Source organism: Empidonax traillii, unplaced genomic scaffold, assembly GCF_003031625.1.
Source record: "Empidonax traillii isolate 1590-97213 ecotype Southwest subspecies unplaced genomic scaffold, ASM303162v1 scaffold657:size717538, whole genome shotgun sequence".
NCBI classification, from domain to species: domain Eukaryota; kingdom Metazoa; phylum Chordata; class Aves; order Passeriformes; family Tyrannidae; genus Empidonax; species Empidonax traillii.
The window spans coordinates 456,496-480,897 of record NW_020955850.1 but is presented as its reverse complement, the minus strand read 5'-3'; the positions used below and the strand labels follow the sequence as shown (position 1 = coordinate 480,897).

At 41.4% G+C, this 24,402-nt stretch overlaps 1 long non-coding RNA gene across 2 annotated transcripts; it reads right to left on the bottom strand.

The window, feature by feature from the left end:
* Nucleotides 1-17,116: 17,116 nt before the first annotated feature.
* LOC114065413 lies at nucleotides 17,117-23,684 on the bottom strand. 2 transcript variants are annotated; one of them, XR_003572956.1, is made up of 3 exons: nucleotides 23,657-23,684; nucleotides 23,396-23,494; nucleotides 17,117-17,208 (listed from the first exon to the last, which is right to left on the bottom strand). It is a non-coding gene; the product is annotated as an uncharacterized LOC114065413 (long non-coding RNA). The 2 variants fall into 2 exon arrangements; XR_003572957.1 differs by having other exon boundaries at nucleotides 23,396-23,498; nucleotides 23,657-23,675.
* Nucleotides 23,685-24,402: the final 718 nt, after the last annotated feature.

Genomic DNA, 24,402 nt, shown 5'->3' with positions numbered 1-24,402 from the left:
TTTGCTGCTACTTTCCTAGAAAATCAGAAAGGAATCTTGAACTTCATACTCATCAAATGAGTTGAAAAGCACGGAAAAAACACTTTTCTGCCTGCAGAGACCAATTTTGGACTAGTTTTGACTTTTAAATCTTATGGGAACAGAAGGGTAAAGTTAGGATTAGGTCCAAGAATGTGTGTCACATTCCCTTGTTACCAAAATGCTTCAATTCTTCAGCCAGCCAGGTGACCCTCACAGCAATATGGTTTCCTTGGGGGAATCCCAGATCAGCAGATACAGCAACAGCTACATTTCACATTTAAACAACTATTTCCCCCAGCTCCTGTGGAGTTACAGAAAGGACTACTGCCTTCAGAAGATTTTACTATAAAGGAAGAATGTGTTTTAAGACACAGGTAAAATATCCTAGAATTGTGATTACAGTGACAGAACAGTGTCAGATTCCAGCAGTGCTTGCTTCTACTGATACCAGTGTATATCAAGTTACCCTTGCCTTTGACATCTAGCCTTGCTAGCTCAGCACTGTGAGACCAGCATCCAGTCAAAATTGTGTTCTTATGTACAAAGAATGACCTGACAATTTATATGAGTTGTCTAGTTGCTAAGAGGAATTTGATAAAGATTTAATATCACTAGCATATTTTGAAATTGTAAACAACATTGCCTACCATCCACCAAATGATGGTTGACATTTCAGAACTGTGGTAAGCTCTGTCTCCAGGCCTTCCATGGTTGGACTCGACACACGCGGAAATGAACAATCTCCCCCTACAATCACACACAGGCTGTAACCACAATCATCACAGGCCGACTGCAGGCAGTTCACTTACATGGCCAGTTTTAATGGCAGGAGTATCAGAAAGAGGAGCTACGAGCATTTGACTGAAGAGCAGCAGCCCTAGTATGAGCCACAGGAAGAGCAAATCCCACTTCCAGCAAACCTCACAGCACAGTCCTGACTGCAAAACTCCAGGAAACTCAAATCTGGACTTCACAGGGTTTCCTTTAACTACACAGACACAGAAATGTTTTAAAATACGCAATTACCACAGGATAGTGTGTTTCCCAAATCATCCCTCGAGTCACAACTATTTTCTGAAGGAGGAGGTCTGGAACTCTTGCTGTGAAGCCAGTCTAATTTTGGCTAATCAGATTTACCACAGAAGTGTTTCTAGTAATTTGATAGCTAATAACAGAATCATGCACATGCTTGAACACAATTTGGGCTTTGCTCCAACTGCTGCCAAAAAGATCACAGCTGAAAATGAAGTTAACATGCCTGAATCCATCTCATGTTCAGCACACAGAGGGAACTAACAAGTTTCCTTAGTCTAGGTATGGCCAAGGTTGTTGTGAATAACACACTCCTTGGATATCTGCTGCAGATTTGATCTGCAGGCCCAAGAGAGAACTAAGGGATTAGAACAAGAAGCCTTTTACTGATGAATCACAATATATTTCAAGTGTTCAAATTTTGCATAGGCTTTCATAGAACCTGTGTGCAAAGTGGGAAGTGCACCTGACAAGTGTACTAAGGCTCAGCCTTTCAAAAGGAAGGGTAGAAATGGGCTGGACCCTCAAAATATTTGCTACAGTTATGTAACAGTACAAGGGCTGATATAAAAGTGAGAATATTCCACTTATCTGCTGCGTAATCCTCATTCCCTGATTATTTGCTGCTGTAGCTTAGGTATTACCTAATAACTATGCCCTTCCCATTCTATCTCATTACAGCAAAACCACAGAAGGTCAGGCAGCTGCAGAGCTCTGGCATTTGCCACCCAACACAGGGCCTTCAGGGATCACATTCATATCCCAGGGACAATAACTGGTTTGGGGACGTGCTGTCTTCTCACCCAGAGCTAACTGTTCAGGTTTCTCCTTGAAGCTGAGCTTTGTATTCAATGAAAGCATCTCCAGCGTTCAGCTCGAGTCATCCTGTTGTCCCTTTTGAAAGGGAAGAGTGCACAAGTACTTGTAATAACAAATCAAACCAAAACAAGCTCATCAAAACAATAGTTTGATCAGAGTCTGATCAACTCGTTGGTGAGGTGAGGGGTCAGTATCAAACACTGGACAGTTCTCACCTATGAAAATTTCTAAGCACGGTCAAAATTCATGATTTTGGGACAGGCTTAAACTGTAGTACACAAAAAAAGCTGCTGACTGTAACAAAGCCCAATAATTTCATTAAGTTATTTGAATTGATGTGGTAGAGATCAAAGTAGATGAGTTAATGTTTTCCCTGGCTTTGATCCAGGTAAGGTAAGATCTTATTAAAGATGCTGCACTCCTTCAGTCTAATAAATTACTGACAGACCAGCTTATCTAGAAGACAGGTGACAAGGCTAATAGCATATATCATAAGAGCACAATTACTAAAGCTAATAGAGGTCTTATTTCAGGGAAGTTATACACCTGTTGTCACCCAAACTGTCAGTGATTGAGGACACAGGAAGGCAGAGCTGAGAATGGTGGAAGGCTCAACAATCATGGCAGTTTAAGAACGGTGTCAGGGTATAAGCACTGGATGATGGTGTAATTCTGGAGGCAGTTTAGGAAATCTCAATTCAAACTCTGAATTTCTCACCTCCTTCACAGGCATCAGTTGCTCTGCAGTGAGCTTTGTCACAGCTATCGGAGTGTACACACTAAAGCTAGGAGTTGTTTTAGAAAATATCCTTAACAAATGGCTAAAGAGGGCATACAGTGTATCTGTATTTGACAGTACATGAAACAGCAAGGCAAATACAAGTTAACTACAGTGATTAATTAAAGAAGATAATCTGTAAGTAGAGGGAAAAAATCTGCACGATATTTACAATGGATCATTGAAATATTTCAATACTATCCCTGCAGGAAAAAAAAGTGGCAAAATACCAGCAAATTCCTTGCAGTCTGAGTAGATATGGGAGGTCCAAACCCACTAAAATCAGACTCAGAGCAGGCACAAACTGCTGTGCTTCCTAGGTTTGAAGGATGAGCATACTAAACCCAGAAGGCAATTAGGCAAGCAAGGGTTAGTCAAGCACATCTTTTATTACTGCATCAACACAGCCCCAGGATCCAGCAGACCCTACAGTAACAAGAAGAGGAGCTGCTGCTCGAACTGGGATTCTGCTGGGCTTCAAGTTCCTCTTGCTCACAAAAGGAGATGAACATACTATGAGGTGAGTGCCCAGTACTCCTGCCAGACCACCCTTCTCTGGTCTTTATTTCCATCCTGGAAGTAGAAGATAAAAGAGGTTCACCTTCTCCTTGGGTTCATTTCTACTGTAAAGAATTTAGGGGGAACAGAACAAACCTTCAAGCTCATCCTTCTAAAAGGAAAGTACAATGCAACTACTAAACTTTTTCTGCAGCATTTAAGGGCTATATTAAGCCTGGTTACAACAGGGTATCAGTCTCCCTATCACTTTAACATGCCTGCTAGGAGATACACTAAACTACTCCCTCTTTTACTGCTTATACAACAAAAATAACTTTGGTCCAGACAACAGCTACAATTTTGTAACCTCATGAAGTCAAACTTGTAGCCAAGAGCCACAGATAAAGCAAAACTACGAGTGCCTCCTGGATCACTCCTCCTCTTGTTTCAGGAAAACACGAAATACAGCTGTTTCTCTGTTTCATACTATAACCAGCTGGGTTGGTGCCACTTGCTATGGAGAAAGTGTTCCAAAGTCAACCATTAGGCAGAAGTCTTCTAATTTGGCAACAGATGCCTCTTCACACTTGTTTGCACCTACCTGCTCTTGGGCCATCTCTTTCCAGTTCCCTTGATTCTCTTCCATTCCCAGAGTTATTCCTAACAGTTTACAGTCCACAATCCAGCACTCATTGCACTAAACTAAATATTCCCAACAAGACTAGCTTCTCTTCATTAATTGAATCTATTTCCTAGAGTATCTTAACAGCTTTTCTCCTCATTTATTCTTACTCTACCTGAATTCTTGGTAATAACTGACCAAAATTTACACACTACATTCAAGATGAGAATCTCCAATCTTAATACAACTGCACGAATGTTTTCCACACTACTTTAAAAGTACTACTTAGATTCAGTGATCAAATCAACTCTTTTCCTAAGTTTTCATTGAAAAATTGTATGGTGAGAGATGTTCCCATCCCAATAACTCATCAGATCACTTGGATCATTCAGCAAAATGCTCTGTATTTATTCCAGCAGAGCTCCAGCTCAATAAGGTGTTTTCCATCTCCCTCAGTGTGTAGCCATACACAGTGACAGTAACCCTGGTTCTGAACTGAGTTGTTTTCACCAACAGCACGGCTGTCCCAGGCTCACTGCATGCTCAACTGGCCCTTTCAGTGGGCTGTAAGAAGACAACATTTGCTGCTGTGGGACAGGAGGATGTGCTGGCTCACATGGTACAATATCAGAATCACATTATGTTGGACCCAGTGAGAGAAAAATACACAGCCTTCTTTCCTCCACAGGCAGTACCAGATAATTATTCATGATGAAGATAAAGGGCCAACGGCACAGCACTAATTTCTGCCCATGGTCAAGTTTCCCTGTCCTGAAAATAATCATCATTGCTCTCCAGCAACAGGGGAAATGCTTCTTTAATTCATGTAAGATCAGTAACTTATCACAATCAATAAGCTTTTTCCACAAGTGAAAGAGATAAATGTGACTCCATGCCTACAGCCAATTCTACTGTTCTTAATAAATTTTTCTGCATATTTCAACTTGGTTTTACAGAGGGAAATAAATCCCAGCCCTTCTTTCTATCCCATGTAGCTGTACCGCTTGATTAAGTGTCCTGATTTGGGACACTTAGGGTAGAATTAGTGTTTTCTTAGTGGCTGGTACAGTGCTGTAGTTTTTGGATTTAGTATGAGATCAGTGTTGAGAATAATGCTGACAACACACTGATGTTTTGGTTGTTGCTAAGTAGTGCTTTCCCTGAGTCAAGGACTTCTCAGTTTCCCATGCTCTGGCAGAGAGGAAGTGCACAAGGAGCTGGGGGGGAGCACAGACAGGACAGCTGCCCTGGAGTGACCAAAGGGATATTCCATCCCACAGAACTCACGCTCAGCATGTAAACCAGGGGGTTTGGCCAGGAGTGAATTGCTGCTCAGGGACAGGCTGAGCATCAATCAGTGGGTGGCAAACATTTGTACTGTGCATTAGCTATTTTTCTTGTGTTTTATTCTCCTCTCATTTTCATTGCAATTATTATTATTCTTAGTAGTAATAATAATAGTAGCATACTTACTTTATTTCAGTTATTAAAATGTTCCTGTTTCAACCCACAGATTTTGCCCTTTTTCCGATTCTCCTCCCACCCCACGGAGGGAGAGCGAGTGAGCAGCTCTGTGGTACTTGGCTGCTGGCTAAGGCTGATCCAAACACTATGGACATGAGCATTTTGTCATTGCCCATGCAAGGAAATGGCCCTGCAGCTGAGGATCCCAATCTGGTCATGCTGCCCGTACCTTCAATTCCGGCCTCTCTGTATCAGAAACAGGTGACTACCAGGCCATTGTAACTTGGGAAATACAAGGGCATTTCAACAAACATCAGTGGAAAAGTCTGTAATGGGCTTGATGAGAGCCCACTTTCAATCCCTCTGAGGGCAGAACTGGGGGAAAGCAAGTAGTAAAGTGGTCTGCATGCTTGAGTACCATGTTTCTGCTAATCACAGGATGAATTAGGCACGCTGCAGCCAGAAAGTGCTAGCTACACTTAGATCCATTATTCAGAAAAAGCAACTTCCGCTGCAAGAGAGGGTAGTTTTAAATTTTCCTGTTACAGCTTTAACAAACTGAGGAGGAAGCAGAACACAAACTAGAGCATTAGTATTTGGGATACAATTTCCCAAGCAAACTTTGTAATCTTTTGCTAATTCATGTAAGCAGATGCTACAGTATCTACCGAGACTGCTAGGAAAAATGTAGCAGATGCTGAACAGTGACAAAGGAGCCTACTCTCACTGTACCTCCACTTGCATAATGCTGATTCTACAAGCAGCATCAGGCAAAATACTTTTTGACAGAAAGCTTGTTTTAAATTCATTTCACTGATCTTCTGTCAGAGCACAGGCTAGCTGCAGCCTGGCCTGAAAGGCTGAGGGCCTCAGGAAGATCTGAGAAACTCACACACAGCCATGAGGACCATGGGGGACTTACCAGCTGTCTCTGTATGACACGATTTTGATGGGCCACAACACACATACACTGAGTTAAAGTCAATCCCGGATGTAACAGTGAATGCTGTACTGAACACAAATAAAACAGCATCCACTCCACACAGGGAAGAATCAAAGCATGTTATCTTAGAAATTAACTATCAGCCACTTCAGAACGTGTTTTCCCTCACGACGAACTCTAGACAGCTTTACACGGCCAAGCTCCGACCCCAGTTGGTAGGACTTGCAGGTTATACTGCTTAAAAATCCAGTGCAATGAATTTACCAAAACATCCATTCTCTAACACACTCAAGGCCTGTTCATATTTCACGTGCATAGGTACAACAGCTGTAAAGACAAAACTGCTTCATCCCTCTGAAATTTTTACATAAGCAGCTTGGACTAAAATGTCTGCACAGATGTCTGTTACTCATCAGGTCAAGCTCCAGCTGGTGCAAGGTAGAGAGACACCAAACAAAGCTACACACTGCTCACCTGCCAACAAATGTACCAAGTGAAACTCTAAAATCCCAGAATTATACTAAACAGTTCTAAATTTTAACAGAAGGGGGTCTTCTCCCTCCAAATTAACAAGAGCATACTTTCAACAAAGCAGCAGCAAATAGAGTTCAGGAGATGCAGTGCAACACAGAGTTCTCGCAGATTGACTAGCTGTTCACTCCTGCAAGTACAGACTCTGCTTTGGTACTGATCCAGACAGGAAGAGACCAGGATGAATTGACTTTGACAAATGTAAGCTATTCAACATATGCTGGCAGGAAATGTTTACATCAGTCAAGCACAATTCTGCCAGGACCGCTAAACATCTTGTCAGTCTACACCACGAATTTAGTTAACACGAGGCAAAACAGAATACTGAGAAACAAATTTGAATAGATGGCTCTAATTGGAACTAACAGTATTTTCAAAATCTAGGCAACAAATGCTCAGGCAGATGACGTTCCCTTGCTGCTCACACCTTCTTGTCTGTACCACCATCCTTTCTCACAGTGAGTCAGTTATGTGGATATTAGTCTCTAAGCAAATCTCTCTAAATACAAGTGGCCTAAGCTTTTCTACATTAAAAAACCATTCAAGCAGCTACATCAGCCTATCAGCCTCACACAGCAGGACACAAGGCCTCAATACAGATCTTGCCTAGCCAGCAGAGGTCACAGAATCTGCTGAGTTGGATCACCAAGTCCAACTCCTGGCCCTGCACAGGACCATCCCTGTCACTTTGTGTCACCTGAAAACACGCTCAGTGTCCCCTCCAGTCCTGCATCCAAGTCATTTATGAAGTTGTTGAAGAGCACAGGCCCTGCAGAGCCCCACTAGTGACAGGTCACCAGTCTGGTGTCACCCCAGTCACTGTTACCCTCTGTGCTCAACCCATGAGCCAATTGCTCTCCCCACACATGACGTGTTTATCCAGCTGTGGGCTGGACACTTTGTCCAGAAGGATCCTAGGAGAGACAGGATTGAAAGATTTACTGAAATCCAAAAAGGTTACAACAACTGGCTTCCCTTGATCAACGAGGTGGGTTACCTTGTCATAAAAGGAAATCAGGCTGGATAAGCTTCTCCTGAAGCCGTGCTGGCTGTGACCAATGACTGTGTTGTCTTTCAGGTGTTTTTCAATGCTTCCCAGAATAATCTCCTCCAGAATTTTACCAGACACTGAAGTGAGACCAACAGGCCTGTAGTTTCCAGGGTCCTCCTTCTTGCCCTTCTTGAATACTGGGACAACATTTGCCAGCTTCTAGTCAGCTGGGACCTCCCTGGATTCCCGAGACCACTCAAAAATCATCCAGAGAGGGGCTGTGATGACATCAGCAGCTCCTTCAGGATTCTTGGATGAATCCCATCAGGCCTCATAGATTTGTAGGGATCCAGCCGAAGCAGCAGATCCTACACAAGTTCAGGGTTGACTGGGAGTTGTTTGTTCTCACAGTCATGGTCCTCCAGCTCAGGGCACTGAGGCCCCCTTGGTCTGTCAGCAGTGGTGGAGACAGAGGCAAAGAAGCCTTAAACCCTCTGCCTTGTCTTTGTCCCTGTTTGTGAGGTGACCATCCTCATCCTGGAATGGGCCAATGATGTTTCTATACCGCCTACTGCCATTAATATATTTGAAAAAAACTCTTTTTAATTGCCCCCCACATTTCTGGCCAACTTCAGCTCCAGCTGCACTTTGGCTGCATGCTACGAGGGCGCTTCCACTGTCCAGTGGCAAATATGCTACGTTAATCAGGAGCACTGTTCCCTCTCTGCCAAGGGCACTCTGCCCGAGGGCTGCACATCTACTCCTACCACCTCTTGATCTACTGCTTGATAAACAAGCCCCCTCTTCCTATCCCTGTAACACAAAGAGGCAACACTGAAAAAACTCACTGCAGTACTGAGAACAGGGAGATCCTGACCAAAGGAGATTCCAGATCTATGGAGCTGCACTTCCCAAACAGAACAGGATGCAAAACGCTGACATACCATTTCACGATCAGGTCTCTGCCATCATCAGCAAGTGACCTATGGCCTCTGTCCCACAGAATTGAATGAACTGACTACAGGTGCTATCTTTAAATAGGAAGTACTTGAGGTTAATGGCTGGTTGTATCTGCTGACAGCGTTTTTAAAAAAAACATGCATAATGCATGATAAGCAGTGTTCAGAGGAAGACAAAAATAGCTCTGTATCAAAGAGGTTGGTTCCTTATTTGCCTCCAAGGGCAAGTGAACATGCTGGTCTTGCACGTAAGCAAATCACTTTTTCTTCTGAAAAGATGTTTCATCAATTCTCCTATAGATAAACATCTGCCAACATCAATATTCACTGCACAACACACTCAAGAAAAGCTTCCTAACCAGAAGGTATATTATAACTTACTTTCAACTAAAGGTCCATCTTGGAAATAATAATATATTTCCTCAGTAGATATGAGTACTTGCTGAGACTCCAAAAGACCCTAAAGACTGACACCCCGCCATTCAGTATTTGATCAAGTTTATGTGACAAGGTGATGTCACAGTGTGATACACCCTCATGAGATGAGTAAGGGAAGCAATCAGAGCTCTGGCCAGAGATATGACGGAACATTTGTAAAATATAGCAAAAGCAGGCAGGCTCAGTCCTCTGGCTGCTGTCTCTTAGGGAAGAATGATCAGACTCAGAATCTGAAGGTGTTTTAGTGATTACAGAATCCCAAAATATGCTGAGTTGGAAGGGACTCCTAAGAATTACCAAGTCCAACCCTTAGCCCTGAACAGGATCATCCCCAAGAGTCACACCCTGTACCTGAGAGGATCATCCAAACGCTCCTTGAGCTCTGGTAGCTTTGATGCTATGCCCACTGCCTTGGGGAGCCTAAACCTGCCCTGACACAACTTCAGATCATTCCCCAGGTCCTGTACTTGGTCCCCACAGAGCACAGCTCAGTGCCTGCCACTCCTCTTCCTCACTCAAGGAAGTTGTATCTGCAGTGAGGTCTCCCCTCAGTCTCCTCTTCTCCATCTGAACACACCGAGTGCCCTCAGCTGCTCCTCACACGCTTCAAATCAAGGCCCCTCCCCATCTTCACTGCCCTCCTTTGGACACTCTCTGATCACTTAATATCTTTCTTATATTGCAGTGCCCAAAACTGCCTCAATATCCGAGCTGAGGCCTCTAGTAAGAATCTGATCAGTAAACAAGACTCATCCAACCCAAAGCAACAAGGATAGAGTCAACCTTTGGAGTCTCCAGGGAACAGTGCATTATGCCAAAAATATCAAGACATGATCTGCATGGCAAATCTGATAAGGAACTACATATACTACTAGGCCAGTACCACCAGAAAGTGATGAGTTAATGGATAAAAACCCACAGAGCTATAAGTCTGAGTTACAACCATTTGAAAACAAGCCTCAAAGCCCTTGCACAGCCCTTTGAAAGTAAGCCTCAAATACCTTGCTTTCTGCACCCAGTTATCTTACCCAGCCAGACATTTAGACTGAATTTAAACTTCTAGCTGAAGCCTGATGCCTTTGAGGATTAGATTCCTTCATCAACAGCCAGCTTAAAACAAGTTGTAAAGGGTGAGGTATCCCATTAGGTACTACTTTCTCAGAGGGACTAGTTTTAAGGTCTTGAGATTCTGCTGAACTGAAAGCTGAGTATGTCACTCAATAAAGGCAGTAATTTTTATTAAGGCTAAGTGTAACTACTACCCACAGCTCCATGTTCTGGTAACAGCACCCAAGATGAGACTAACACCCTCTAACTCTGGCTGTTTATTCAGTTTGCACAGAATGTTCCACTATGAAAGCAGGTGTTTGTTGAGCATTACTGTGTTTTTCCAAAGCTCTTTGGGAGCTACCCCAGGAACTTCACAGCAAGGCAGCTGCAGATGACAAGAACCTGGACAGTACAGAGAAGCCCACAGAAAAGACCTTCCTGGATGGTTCAGCTGTCTCAGAGATGGAAGGAAAAAGCGTGTGATAGATATGACTAGTAAGATGTCCCAAGGAAAGAGGCTAGCAGAACCAAAGCTGCAAACCATAATGGTAAAGGGTAAAAGGAAAGAAGAGCTGTGTTCTGGCTGCTCTTATTCCGGATTTTACCAGATACTCATGCAGTTCTGAGGGTAACACTCCCCCTCCCCACCTACTCCAAATGCTGACATAATACCATAAGCCTTTATTCAGTACTATTCTGCATTATATCAGATATCTTTGCTAAAACAACTTTGTAAAAAGAGGCATACCCCTGCCAAAGGAAGAAAACAAAGTTTATCAGGATATGTTTTAAAGGAGTAGGACAGCTGTGGACAAGGGTAAAAGCAAACTCAGATTTTCAAAGGGTTGTGTCAAGATATCTCAAAGGCTCTTAAAGAAGTATAGCTGTTGCAGATAAAAGGCAGCAGCCTTCAAGCATTAATAACCCACTAAAAGATAAACAACAAAGTAGGTAGGAAAGCAATTTTTCATGATAAAAGAAGTTTACCAGTGTGGTCCCAGATGGACCCGTGTTGGAACATGCATTATTCAAAGTATTCAGAAGTGATCTGAAAAATGCTGTGAGGAATAAAGAACAACTGAGAATGGAGTGACATATTAATGTTTTTTGTATCAATTCATGGAGTAAACCTTATCTTGAGCCTTTCCAGTTCTCCTTATTTCAAAATGAGTATAACAGAACTAAGCTGGTACAGGAAAGGCAACAAGAATGAAAGATATGTATCAATTCCTGTATGAGGCTAGATTAGAGACTAGAAACATGTCTTACAAAGGTAAAAAAGGATATGAGAATTTTACATCATCAACACTTTGACAAGGCACAACTAGTTTTTTCTGATTTTGCTGTATGCATTTTATTCTATCATCACGGAAAAGTTAAAAATTCAGAAAGCACTTTTTGATACTATTAATAACGTCACTGAAATGCACTGTCATAAAAGGTTGTGAATATCAAAGGCTTACATGATTTTGTTCTCTTCTGTGACTGCCTAAATGCCATCTCTGCATATTCAGTCCTGATGTGCAGATTAAAGAAGTTAGTCTTTTACACTGGTCTGAATCACCAAAATCACCCGTTAACAGCCATAAACTGGTGCAGCTGCAAACCTTCCCACTCCCATGTTAAATTTAGCAATGAAAAGGGTCACAAACAAGCTTCCTGTGAGGTCAGCACAAAGACACTAAAGCCTCACCTTAAGGTTGTGAATTTCCAGAAGAGGAATGGATATGGGTGATTGCTTGCAAAGTCACCTTGTTCCTGGCTTGGACACTACACACAATTTCAAAGGCCCACTGGACAGAGGAGAGGCCCACAGCTAACTCTTCTTTCTCATTTCTCCCTAGTCTCTAGCAAGTAATAGCAACAACGTAGCTTCAAATTAAATGGCAGATTACTCAAGGAGGAGATATGGGTGGTTACTGTAGAACAGAGCGTACTTACCCTCACAACAATTTTACCTAAAAATCCTCTGGGAATGCTACACAGTTCCAAGATGTACTTGCTTCTGCTGCTGCAAATATTAATAAGCTAGGAACCAAAAGTATTTTCACTACTGCACTCACAGAGCATGACAGAGGTATGATAAATACAACAGGAGGAACAGCACTTTTATCTCTTTCAGCTGAGCAGGATACAGTGTCTCTATTCAGCCTCATAGAAAACACATGGGATTGATTCAGATGAGCCTCTACTCTCAAGTGCTTTTCTCCAGAAGTGAAGTAGCCCAAGTGGAGAAGTCCCCTCTATTTTATTCTCAAATCTAAAAGACAGAAGAGGATAGGTAACAAAGTCGCACTGTTCCTAGGTCAACAACAAGGTAGTTGAACACCTCCACTTACCTCTTGAATAAGAACCATGAAACAGAATTTTTGAATTTTTTCAATACCCAAGGATTTTGACACAGGACTAAAAATATTTCATTCCACCTGGGGACCACCTTTCCTCTTGACTCTTATTGTTCAGCTTATGTCAATAGTTCCCCTTTCTTCAACAATAATCCACTTGCCTTGGGGCAATGTAGAATTTGGTAAAACATTCCCAGGTGAATATGCTTTCAGCACAAAGTACGTTGAGAAGGCTTTACAGATCTGACGTGCTGCCTTCAGAACACCACCAGCAGCCTTCAAGCCAGCCCTAGTAACACAACTAAATTTTGTGAGCAAAGGTAATTTCTGTAGTGGGTAAGAAGCCACTTGTCGAGAACTTGTCATCCTTCTCACTGCCATTTTTCAAGCTGCCTTTGTGCAAGTTTTATTTTATATATATATACACACTGCAATCAGTCAAACCACTTTGAACAAGCTCCCTGGGGTATTGGTACAGAACTCCAGGATGACTATTTTGCCTCACTTCCAGTGTCCTTCCTATTACGACTCCTCTACAGTCAGAAAAAGCTGTTCACAGACCTTGATGCTAAATTACAGCAGTAATTACAGTGGAAATCCAGTCCACCTCAAAATATACACTTTAGACCTTAAATGTAGTCATACTTTAAATACCTGCAAACAATATTTGCTGTCACCTTTGCTTCTTCAGTACTTGCCAAATTAAGAAAGCTGACTAGCACAAAATCTTGAGCCGTTCAAGACACTCAGAACAGTTCAAAACTGTACAAGAAATAAGTATTAATTTAGGCTGCATCATGTTGTGCTATCAATGCCACAGTACAGCGAGCTTAGCTCAGCCACTACTAGCAGAGCACCCTATTCAAACTTACTGGAGTCTCTATCATTTTCTCCAGCATAGAAGAGGGTACTAAGATACAGGAAAATGTGGTTTCACTGGAAAGATGCTACAGCAAAGCTTATCTTTGTCACCAGGATAAAGCAGGACCTCACTGGCCCTGCTGGCCTCAGATAAAATTAGGTTAACTTGCCTGTGTTTTCATCCTGTGCACCTTTTCCTCACTATTTTTTTTCACAGCCATAGGAAAGGCTAGAGAAATTTTAATATATTAAGGCTCTGATATTTAGCCTATCTCTTTCTTGGGGAAAAAAAAAAAAGGCAGCATATGAGAAAGTAGAAGCATCAAGGCTGAGTATTTATCTCTATCAGGAAAAGTAAAAATTTCAGCCTGACTCAGGGCAGCACATTTTCTTTAAATTCACACACCAGTTTCCACCAGAGACAGATCAACATTTATGACTCTTGTACATTATTTCTTCCTCTATTATCTCCCCCAGAGTTTAGCCATCTAGCTAAAATCATGCCTTTTCAGTATGAATGCTGAAAACAGCAAGAGTTCCCACAGGTATTTCATCTTCAGGGACATAATTAACCTGAAATACCACCAGTCTTTATTAAAAATGGTATTGCCACACGTCAACTCTACCAAATATTTAGGAGTGTTAGTGTAGTCTTCTAACTTCCTATCCTCTTTTCTTTCATTGCTCCAGAATAAGGAATGGCATCTTCCCCAGAAAACCTCCCACATTCAGAGGTTTATTTAATTCCCATAAGACTGCACCACCCCTGTTTGATATCCCCTGCTAACATGATGTTCTGCTTTAACTTCCAGGACTGGGAAGGGCCAGAGGCAAATGTAACAGCAAAACCCCTCATGTTTCAGGTGGACTTGTCATTGCAAGACACCTCAAACCACACTAACAGAGGAACCTTCCTCCTCCCAGCTGACACAAAGCATGTGATCATCAGCAAAGCAATGAGCTGTGACCTCTTTTTCCTAAAGGTGTCCTGACCAGTGGCATTCAGCACACATCTGGTCACAGAGGAGTGACTGCAGGAAACAATGATCTTCTAGATCTGTCTAGATTTAGACAAGACTGTCTCCTTTTAAGGTATGGGCGACATCATCACTCCAGACTGTTTTCTACTGTAAGACAAAAGGTACATCACACCTTCCTTCCTTGAACAGTCAGCTGAAAGCATCAGCACCTACACCTAAGGCAGCACTGATAGCAGGGGCAGCAGGAGTTCTCACAATTTTAACTATCACAAGACACAAATTCAGAAAAAGACCATTCATTTTAAAGCCTTTTTCCATCCAAATAAAAGTTATTTTTCCCATTTAATTAAATAAAAGAAAAATCAGGAATGGTGCAAGAGAAATCCAGCTATATTCTGTAGTATAGCAGCAACCTACCCATCTAGTTAACAGTGTTGTACTAATGTGTAACAGCACAGGATGTTGAAAAGCATGGTCACCTGCCAGCAAATCTAGCTGAAAGCCTGCCTTTACACCATTGCTTCACTGAGTGAGTAGCCTAGAAGCTTGAATTATCATCTTATCAATACAGAGTTTCCAATTCACCAATTACTCTCCCCTCCTGCCTCAGCAGTACTTTGTACACGTCATACCTGGACAGATTATGCTTCCCTCAGTAAATGCCTTTTTGCAGCCTCTCAAGAGACACAACAAGCGCTGCAGAAACTTCCCACAAAGGGCAATCAGTGCTGGTTCCTCCTTCCTGCCACCAGCTTAGCACATTGCTCCTGACCCCCCAAAGGATTCACTGGCTTGTTCTTCAAAGCACCGCGACTTCAGGCTGCTGGTCCCTACACAGGCCGTTCCACGTGACCCCTCACAACCAGCAGTCAGATCACTAACACAGACGCACAAGAGGAACCTCGTGAGGCTGCAAACCACTTGCCTGTCCCAAGTCAGGGGGTGGGTGTAAGGGCAGCATTTCTGCAGAGCACATGCCCACCCTCCAGCTGTGCTGGCAGCAATTCTTCGCAGAGGCCAGGCTAACCCGGCAGGAGCTGTTTCAGATTGTTGCCTGGTGCCATGAAATACTATTTTCAAATTACAGCAGCAGCCACTCATGCCATGGGTAACTATAAAATTTCCACTTAATGCATGTTAATTGGATTATTATTTTAAAGTCATGCTCACTGCCCCCACATTAATAACATATGAGCTCTCTCTAATTATTATTAAAGTAACTCCCATACAAATTAATGATTAGGCCATTAAGACTATGCAGCTGAATTGCCATTAGTTCTCATATCAGCTAATAAAGTGACAATAAAAAAAAAAGGAAATTCCTTTAAGCATTACTGAATTCCATCAGTCGTACCAAAGGCATACAAGAAAGGTCTGTTAAGCGCTTTTTACTTTTATTAAATGTTAAGCTGAAATTATTCATCATGATCTGGAAAAAAATGACTACAAAAAGCTGCACGTGTAAGTTCCATGCATTTGTAGGCAGTGCTAAAGTGCAATCTTTCAACCACTGCTCACAGGGTAGAGTGTAACATAGACAGTTATCAGAACAACTCTGGTTTAGAAATAGTTCTTCTACGTGCACCAAATAACAGCTGTCACATGACAATCACTACAGGATTTTCTACATGTTTAGGACTTCTCAATCAACACAAACTACATTTTCCAAAGGGATGTTACCTAATCATTGTTTATAATATATTGGGACTATACCACTGCACATTTCCAAATAGAGGTGGTGAGTTTCCAAAATTGCACGAATGCATTATAAAATGTAATGCTCTCACAGATATGGCAGACCTTTCCTTCCACTGCCTTCAACCTGTTTCTTTCCAACCTCAGTTTTAGACCATAATTTTTGTACTCTGAATGTAGTCGCTAACATTACCAAACACACCCTATTATCGTTACATTTCTGCATTATGAAAATTAGAATTTGCCAGAGATATGCAAGCTGCACTGCAGAAACCCATATCCATTAGTTTTCCAGGCAGAATACCCGTGAACTAGACCATATAAAAGATGCATAGCTCTGGGTGTGATTACGATGCGCTTTGGTGCGGAAGGAGGGAAGATCTCCCTGGCATTAACTCAAATGATCATATTGCTTGCAGTAGCATAACTACATCATTTGACATTAATACCCTTAATGCTGATATTAAAATCACCCAACTGATGTAATTGGAAGTGTTCAGTGCCTCCTTCAAGAATGATAAGTAGCATTGGTCAACATTTTCTACTGATTTTCAAAAAGATATGTTTCTTATGCAGATTATCCAGCAGGGCAATTTCAGTTCAGCACACTATACAAATGCACGCAAAACCACAGCCAAATAAGTAAATCAGTGAACTATATGCATGGTTTACTAGATCTCGCATACTCACCAGTTTGCAAGACCAAGAATTAAATGTGCAGAGCAGCTCCTTATCTCGTCACCACATCAGTAGAATAATAGACATGTTTTCTAGACTCCATACAGGTACCAAAAAAAAAGGCAGAAAAATCTCTCCCAGAATAATAAGTGAAAATATATAAGTGTCTTATTTGTGTGACGTACTGGAATACATTCAAACCATGCAGTGGCAACTGTGGTTTGGTCCACTTGCTCACATGTTTAATAAAGGCACTTCAGAAGACTGTCCAACTTACCTGTAGCCCTCAAGGAGTTTAGATGAGTGCCACCTGTTTAGTAGAACTTACAGTTGGTGCTAATTGCTACTTTAAAATGTTATTTCTTCCCTTTCTGAAGGACATGGGCTGAAATACACTATGAGCACCTTACCCTTTTAGCCACAGCTACAACAGTGTCTTCTTGCTGTTCTTCATGATCTGAGCAAGGCAAGCTTGGGAGCTCTGGTCCAAGTATGACTCAAACCTGCAATTAAGTCAAAACAGCACTCTTCATCACTGGAAAAAAGTAGCAGTCACTTTTACATCAAATGTATCACACTGACAGTTGTAAAACACTTCACTGCTTTCCAGTACACTACAGTGGAAAAGCTGATAAGCATCAACACTGTATTTGGACAGTGCCAGAGAGTGTAGGGCTTCAGCCACAGCTCTTGGTTACACTGCCTTCAATAAAGATACTTAGGCTACAATAATTATATAAATAAATAAAAATAAATATATAAACAAATAAAATTATATTTATATATAAATAAATATATAATACTCGGCCATCTCCCATCCTCCAGACAAGAGACCACAGCAATTTGCCCCAGCACAAGCCAAACCACATCACTGACTGCAGAATTCACTTCAGATACAGGAAAATGCCACTGCTCACCTCGGCCCTGCTCTCTCCCACAGGGATAACTCAGCAGGGGCCTCGATGCAGCTGATACTCCTCTAGCAGCACACCACCCGAGGTCAGTCGGCAATAGCTACAGAACAGCTTCCAGCCTCACGTCTGTGGCCGGTGTGGGGACAGGAGCCCCTCAGGGCGCAGCCCCCGCACAGCTCCCCCCTGTCCCGGGACAAGAGCGCGACCGCTGCGGTGCGGCCCAGGGCAGGAACACCGCCCAACCCCGCACGGGCTGGGCCGCGAGGCCCAGAAGAGCCCCGCAGGGCACGAGCCCTGGAGACCTTTGTCTCAGGGAGCGGGAAGGTGGGGAGGCTCCTCCCGGCCGGCCGGACAGACAGACAGACAGACAGACAGACAAACGGGCGCGCGACCACCGAGCCCTCGCGCCTCCCGCGCGGCAGCTCCGCACGCGGCCCCTCACGGCCCAGCAGAGGGTTCTGCGGTACAAAACCCGCGCAAAAGGCTTTGAATGCCGTGGGGTTTTTTAAAAAAAAACAGGTGCCTTAATTGAGGAACGTGGCTTTTACCGTGCTAGCGTGTCGTATGATTATTTTAAACTGAGACAGAAATTAGCAAGGACAGGAGCCGGACTTGGTATGCCTCATTTCTGAATCGCTCGTCGTCAGACTGCAGCTCTGTTCGAGTATTTCGGCTTCCTTGTAGTAAGTTGCATGTAATGCAAAACAATTTTGTTTGGCTTTTCTTAGTAGGAATCTTACATGCTTGAAAAGGATGTCTCTTAGACCTTGTTTCAATCATTTGTGTGTGAAAGGTCAAAGAAAAATGCTTTAAAGTCGCGTGACCCTAATAGTGATTTTCCGTAATGGATTCATGGGAGGAGATATTAATACAGCATTCTAATTTGGAAAAACTTGTCTTAAGGGCCAGGAAAATTGTTGGTGTCTGGCAGTTTTCAATAATCAAGGCGAATTTGTAATTGAACTCTTGTCAAAGTCAAATCATCTTCACAGTCAAATGGTTACCTGTGGTAAGAAAAGGAAAACTGCTGCTGAAACGGGGGAGTTTTGTTTTGTTTTGTTTTTGCTTTTTCTGGGCTTTGGCTTTTACTTACAGAAATCTTGGCCAACTTTTAAGCTTTTCAGTAGAGATTGTTTGGAATTTGGGATGTGTTCAGTGCTCTCAAATTGAATACAGTAAAACCCCTTATGTATATTTTTTTCCCTTAACTGCTCGGTAAACATTGGGTGTTTGCACTCAGTGTAAATAAGCTGCGATTTGGCTGGCACCTCTCTACACAAGTATGGTAGAAGTATTAGCAAACCGGTTTTCTTGACCAGAAACAAAAATGAAAAATAAATTTAAAAAATATGCAAGAAGCTGACATCTTAAAGAGTGGTAAAACTGAAAAATCAGGGGATGGAATTTTTCTGAACTTCAGAATAGAACATGAAATATTAGCTGCATTTAATCTGAGAGCTGAATTAGTCTGGTCTGCTCTTGCATTGAATCAGTCTTAGTTGCTGCACTCTTTATGGAATTTTTCAGAGATTAGAATTTTCAAGTTGTCTTAAATTATATTCCTTGCATGCCTTAGTAACACTGGTGAGAAAAGGAGATGATGCTTGGAGAAGGAGTGTTCAGGAGGTTCGTTTGCAGCAGTGGTAACTAAGCCTTTGCCAGTGCCACAGCAAATGAATTCTGTTGAACTGGCTTGTAGTGTTCTGTATTATAAAATTCATACCTTTAAGTGTACGAGCAAATGTCTTGCCTAAGACAGATGTTTCTGTAAAGAGAGCTTTTCTGAGAAACAAGGGAAGGCATATTTGGGGAGTAAAAGGTCAGCTGTAAAGGGTTCTGAATGCCAGGAATGGGATATTGATTTTTTTCTTATCTATGTAAAATCATTCCTAATGTGTTCTCTCCAACCACTGACAAGGCTTATTCTAATCACTGTCTGAAGAAAATGAATAAGAGGCAATGAAAAACCTGCAATATGGAAAAAAGATTCTTCCTTTAGGAAAGAAAAGGTTTGATTATGATTCAAGGTGGTTTTACTGACTGACTGTTCAAGGTGTAATTTCTAATTACTTTAATTATCTCATCAGTATTATAAAGCTGGAGCTATTTCAATCATGTGTAAAGCTGAAAGAATTCATTGTCAAGATTCATTATTAAGCTTATATCCAGTAATATAAAGCTATAGTTCTTTTGTAGCTATTGTATGTAGCAATTTTTTTACCTTAACCTTCAGTGACTCCACATGAAACACTGACAACACAAGCTTATTAGATGAAGAAATCTGTTTGGGCTTTTTTTTTTTTTTTTTTGGAAAACTGTGTGCTTTATGGCCTTTTAAGGTCATAATTTTCCCATTCTCATTTCACTACCACTTCATCTAGTGGCTCCTGCCCCAAGTGGCTCCTGTTTGTCTTTGACTTTGCAGCTACTTGATTTAATAATAAATAACAAAAAAAAAAAAAAGTGCTACAGACAGGATTGATGTGTTATATAATTGAGGATATTGCATTCATACTGAAGATTCTGCAGAACATGGACCAGTCCAGCCCCTGGCCCTGCACAGGACCATCCCCAGGAGTCACACCCTGTGCCTGAGAGGATCCTTCAAACACTCCCTGAGCTCTGTCAGCCTTGGTGCTGTGCCCACTGCCCTGGGGAACCTGTTCAGTGCCCAAACACCCTCTGGGGGAAGAACCTTTTCCTAATATCCAACCTAAATCTCCCCTGACACAACTTCAGGCCATTCCCCAGGTCCTGTCCCTGGTCCCCACAGAGCAGAGCTCAGTGCCTGCCCCTCCTCTGCCCCTCCCGAGAGTACTTAGTGGGGTTTTACTAAATGTGAATAGACCTTGAGTACTCTGAAGAGGAAAAACATGAATCCTTGTTTTAATGGAATCCACTCTGAGGCTGGAAGCTGTCAGAATCCTGATGAATTATGTTTGCAAGAGGAGTAAGTGATTCACTGCCAATGCATTACAGAATGTTATATTGATTTTACTGCTGGCATATGGAATCTATACAGCTTCTCAGTGGGTATGGGAATCTACATTGCAAATGAAGTTCAAGTAACTTTTATGCAGCTATTACAAGTGAATTAGGAAGATTTTAATTCTCAACGAACTTCTAATTTCTCCATGGCTAGGTTCATGCTGTCTTGGACTCCAAAACACCAATTAATGTTTTCCCTTTATTACAGTTGGTGCATATTCATTATAAATTTGCCAAATATTTCTGAAAATTATTTGTCACGAGTACCTGTGTGGCTTTAGGAAGGAAAGAAAGCTGAAATTACTAGATAGAGCAAAAGCACATAGTTAAATATATCCACCCTAAGATAATGTTTTCTAATGACCTTAAAACTTGAATGAACAATGCTGCTCTACATTTTTGTAACCATGTTGATATATCTGTGGCTTTTTGAAACAATCAGACACAACCTTACTGTTAATTATTGATTTCACAGCACAAAAATGGTCCTTCAACAGAGAAGGGTAACTTCATTTTTTGTTTTTAAAGAGAGGAGGGTTTGTTTTGTTTATTTGTAGAGACCCTTTCAACTGTAGGGAAAAATTTTTGCTTTAATAAATACTGATAAAGAGGACCAGTTAGGAGTGGAAGTAAGTTTTTATGGGAAAGAGCTTGTGTTTCCCCCTAGCTAAAACCAAACTGATTTTTGGCAGACATTGGTTCCCTTTCATGCTCTGTTGCAGACTTTCTTAGTCATTAGAAGCCTCTTCTCAGGTCTGTGTGATGCCTTCGTGTATAACAGGAAGATGTTGCTCTGCAGCACTTACTGAGAGTAATGTGGGGTTTGTTCTTTGGAATTTCAGCTGGGCTGAAATGCAATTCTGCTGCTGCAGCAGCAGCCCCCTTTTCCAGGAGCACCACACAACAATCTCTATAGTCTCAAAAACAGAAATGGAAAAAAATGTACTGAAAAAACCCCAAGTGATTGATGAACATAAATGGGTGTTGGGTCTGTTAGACATCCCCCAGCCCCAAGAGCTGCAGAACCTTGCTGCCAACATAGACCAGGAGGGTTTTCATCCGAGTCACCTTGTTATGGGATATGAATGATAAACAAGTGGATAATCATAAACAGTTCGGGTGAACCAATGTGAGGGTGACTGTAAGAGCCAAGGATCACTTCTTCCTAAGGTTTGCAGAGTAGAACCTCGTGTGCTGCCTTTGTAAATACACACTTTTCCATGTCTATTTTAATACTAGATAAGCTTTATTGCAGTGAATATAAGTATTATGCTTCATAGTGTGCATGCTACGAAGAGTAATGCCCAAGGATTACTTTTCTTTAAGTTCATGTCAAATCCATTACCTGCCAGTTTCTCTTCCTACTTTGTCACTCTTTTATAACAGAAGTCCTCTAATTGTGTGTGTTTATAGACTGAATCTTTAAGTCAATGAATGTTTTTATTGACTTGTAGGGAGCTCAATATTTGGTTAACGTTAAAGTGGCTATCTTATGGGAGAGCTCTGAGAAGTGACCGAGCCCTATAAAATGGGTAGATAAATGTTTGCAAGCTCTGAAGTGCTGAAAGAAAAATATGGCATAGTCTACTGTGTCTTGATTCTCCTCTTGTCCCCGGTGTAAGACCTGCTTTTTTATCGAACAGATAAGAATTTTCAGTTCAGTGTTTTTCTGTCATTAAGTCTTTTGGAGTGAGCTTATGTGTGACACTTTGTGGTAGTTTGAGCATTAAGTTGAAAAGACATTAATCTGGGTTACTTTGGGAACCAGTAACTGCAGCATAAACTCTCAAATAGGGCTGTTCTCTGGAGACAGCAGTGATTTAGCATTTAAGCTCAGGGCACACTATTGAAGCAACTGTTCCATGGGACAGCAGTGAAAATATTGTTGATTCCTTTCTGCAGAACATGGTATTTCCAGGAAACACAGGAAACTAAACTAGAATTGCTAGTGTTATGTTAAAGAACTTTCCAGCTTAAATATACAAAGATAACAGACTGGTTAAGGAGCAGCTTCAAAAAATATATAGCGGATTTGAAAAATAAAATAAAATGTATCTGGTTTTTTTCCTATCTTGGCTGTTTTGGTACAGGACAGTGGCATGGTCAAAAATATCCTGTTAAATATTTGGATTTGGAACCCATGAAGGAGAAATGCTACTTTATCTTTTATTTCAGGATGATCTTTGGAAAATTAGTTATTGTTTCTGTAGCTTTATTTAAACCTGGTCCGTCTACCAAGATGGGTTTTGCAGTGGAGACACTGAGCTGGCTTGCAACTTGTAAATTTTCCTGGTACATAATAGATGAGGTATTTTCTTTGACTTTCTGTAAATCCCCAATGCATCCTGAGTCTAGGCCTCTGTCATTTGGTAAAGTATTGATAAACCAAATTCAGCAATTACTGCTTAAATATGAAAGTTCAACTAATCTGAAAATCCTGTGCAGCATTCTGAATATTCTTAATGAGGATATTTTTTCCTCATGTAATTTACTGTGCTGATAAAATAGTGCTATTTGTGAGCAATGAGTTGTGATTTGAATTCTCTACCAGGGCCCTTTTTTGCTAAATTTCTGGAATTAAATAGCTGAAGAAAATAACTTAGGTTCTAGATCTTATTTTTAAAAAATATTGAGCCACCTGATTCCTGATATCAGCTGAGGCTAAAGGCCTGTAATTACAATATTTTTCTAACCATTTTTCTAGTTAGTTATTTCATGGGGGTTTTAACATAGTGTGCACCTTTGGGTGCCATCAAGGTGTGAAAGATTTCCTGCCTGGCTGCTTTACCTTTGCACTCCTGAGCTGGTAAAAATGGAGAAGGGAGATTTGTCAGCTAGAAAGACATGCCTGAAGTCTGCTCCCAGCAACAAGTCTTCTGTTTGCAGACTGGCTCGTTGGGGAAGGAAGGTCTTTAGATCTTACAGGCTAAAGCAGATGCTGATGGTTCTTGCAGGATCAATACTCAAATAAGGAAGATAGTAATAAACTCATCTTCATGGAATTCTCCCAGTTCCCAAGGAATAAACTTAGTCTAGTCAGGAATCTCACCTACATGAAGGCTTCTCTTACTATTAACTAACAAACCGGTTGCCTGAGTGTAAGCAGATATTGTTGCTTTTCAGGTAGCTGTGGTGTCACAGACAAGGAAAAGGATAACTCGGAATGGAGCTTTAAAAGAAAATTGCCATGTAACAAGTCACTGTACCAAGAGTGGTCACACTGTGCTTGAAGTAAGGAATTAATTTAAACTTAATGAGTTTCCTGCATACTGGTTATAACTAAATTGATTAAAAGTATGTTTTGTTTTAACAACTGTGCTGCAGGAGAAGCATTTATTACATAGCTGTTGTAGTGGCTGTTTTCTTGATCATTTGATATTTCATGTCCAGTAATAAAAATGGATGTAATGCAATGCAGAATCCATCCTACTTAGGGCTCATAATTAAATGCTTTCAAAAAATGTTTATCAGAACTCTCCACTGTGGCTTGTAGCTAATTTGATCAAATAGTAAGATCTTTCTCATCTCACCTGTGTCTGCAGCTGATAAAATTGTGGGAGGGATGTGTTGCTTAATTAACCCTGTAATTCTTACGTTTGGGTTAATTAGCATCTAAATTAAGGTTTCTTTTGTATCATATGCTTGGTGCTGTAGTTTATTCTTCACTATTTATTCATCTGCTGCTAAGATATTTCTGCTTGTTTAAATGCTTTGATTGCTTTCATATGAAATGATTACATTTTTGCTCTGCCGTGTGCAGCTCCTTGGGAAACAGGTACATGACACATCACCTGC